Source organism: Hordeum vulgare, chromosome 4H (genome assembly GCF_904849725.1).
Source record: "Hordeum vulgare subsp. vulgare chromosome 4H, MorexV3_pseudomolecules_assembly, whole genome shotgun sequence".
Lineage (NCBI taxonomy): Eukaryota > Viridiplantae > Streptophyta > Magnoliopsida > Poales > Poaceae > Hordeum > Hordeum vulgare.
Genome location: NC_058521.1, coordinates 138,550,744 through 138,553,210, shown reverse-complemented (window position 1 = coordinate 138,553,210; position 2,467 = coordinate 138,550,744).

Sequence of the window (2,467 nt, the reverse complement as noted above, 5' to 3'; positions counted from 1 at the left end):
AGTATGACAGAGTTAGTTCTTTGGGCACAACTAAACTTATCTGGGATAGGCTGTCCAAAGTCAACGAGGGAGTCTCAACATAGCGTGACTCTCATGTCAATGTTCTTCGTCATCTCTTCAATCGTTTCAAGAGGAATGACAATGAAAGCTGCCAAGATACCTTTGAACGCCTCACTGACATCTCAAATGAATTGCAAGCTCTGGGAGCTAGAGACATCACTGACCATGAAGTTGGGAAGAAACTACTACGATCTCTTGATCCATCATTTGACACACTGGTTCTGATGATCCAAGAACGAAGAGACTACAAGATGCTTGATCCTACTGATATACTTGAGAGACTCAATACTCATGAATTCCAACAAGAATAAAAGAGACATCTGTATGGACGAAGCTATTCAAGACCTCATGCGCTGAAGGCTAAGGCTGTTTCCTCATCTGAAGAAGAAGATTCAGATTGCAGTCTTGGTGACCCTGAAGATCTTGGACAGGAACTTGCAATGCTCGAGAGGAAATTCCAAAAGTTCACAAAGCGTGGCCAGTTCAGAAAATCTTCAAGAAAAGATATGAGGAAATCATAATCTTCATCTGAAGACTACAAGAGAAGAACCTACCACAAATGCAAGAAATCTGGTCACTACATTGCTAACTGTCCTCGCTGGGTGAAAGAATCAAGGAAGAAGAAATACAATGATGAAAGTTCTGATGACTCAAAGAAAAAAAAGAAATCTTCAAAATCCTCATCTTCAAAGTCCTCATCACACAAGAAGACCCGTTTCAGAAAGATTCTGGCACTCATTCACAAGGAAATGGAATATGAAGAAGAATCTGAGGAATGTGATGAAGAGGAAGGTTCTGAAGTGGAGTCAGAATTTGGTGTGGCAAGCCTTGCACTTGCTACCACTTTCGTCAACAATTCGATCTTCAAACTTGAAGAAAATGACAACACCAACTACACTGATGAATATGCTGATGACTTCACTCCAACCTATTGCTTCATGGCAAAAGGTTCAAAGGTACCAAACCACACTTCCTCCTCTCATTCTAGTGACTGTGAGCCTGATGATTATCAAAAACCCAGTTACTACAAACTTGCCAACATTTCCACTAAGCAACAAAGTGCTTTTGAAAAGCTTCAGAAACTGCTAGACAAAAGCGATGATCCGTTGAATGATGAAATGAATCATACTCAAGTCCTCACTGAAGATGTTTAAAGTCTTCAGTCTTGATTTGATAGTCTTCTAGATCTCTATGGCACACTCTTGGATGATCATGAGAAACTTTCCTATGAATTTGTTCAAAGGAATCTTGATCTTGAGAAGTTACGAATGTATCATGATGATTTTCGAATGGAAAATGATTCATTGCTTGCTCAAAAGATCAATAAAACTTAGGTAGAATTCATTCCACCATGTGTAAAATGCATCAAGCGTGAAACTGCTAATTCTTCACCTGAATCATCAAATGCTTCTATCCCTACAAATTCTTCAACTGTTATTGTGGTATCAAATTCTTCACTTGAGGATATGCTACCGATGAAAATGCAGGATTGAAGGAATTGTATGTGACACGCATATACAAAAGTCTCAAAGGGCATCAAACCCTTTGTGATGTGCTCAAAAAGAAGATTGTGAACAGGAATCCGAGGAAAGAGGGCATTGCCTTTTCGAGGAAATTGAATGTTGATCGATCATACTCAAAACCTGAGCAGTACCCCAAAACCTCATGGGTTGCTGCTAAAGGTCCTCCCACAGATTCATATACTCTAATAGGCTTTGCATGTGAAATGTTTTATTCCTCTCATGAGTCACTTGACTCCAACTACAAACTATTAAAAATCAATCTGGTGAAGTATTTGCTCGATATGTTGGAACTAACTGCAGGAATGGACCTCCCATGAGGAAAGTATGGGTTCCCAAAAGTTGCGTGGAAAATCTTCATGTGAATGTCCTCATGACACCACGAGTGAAGAACTAGAACCCGAGATGAAATTCCTCAGGTGGACCAAAGTCTTCACAAGGATCAAATTCCTCAGATGGTCAAAATTATGCTCGTACTAGCACTAATGCTTATGATATGTAGGGAAACTACAAGGGATATGAATATGAGCATTATTTCTTGAATCATTATGTTCATAAGTCCTCAAAGAGTTTCTCTCCCTATTCACTTGAGTACTCTAACCCCCTATTGTGAAAAGAAGTGCGTTAGCTTGAATGCCTCCATTCTCATATGGTGCTCGCAGAATGATGAACTCTTTGCCACCCCTTCATATGTGGGTGGTGAAGAAATCGAACTAATCACTTCTGTAGGTCAGGTCTCCAGATGAAAGTCATCATGTGAAGAATTTTCTCGATACGTGAGGAAATTGCTTGATTGGACGCAAGCTAAAACATGATGAAATGATAACATTTCAAACGTCCTCAAATTTACTGTTTATGATGAAATTCTTGTCTGATGAAATTGATAT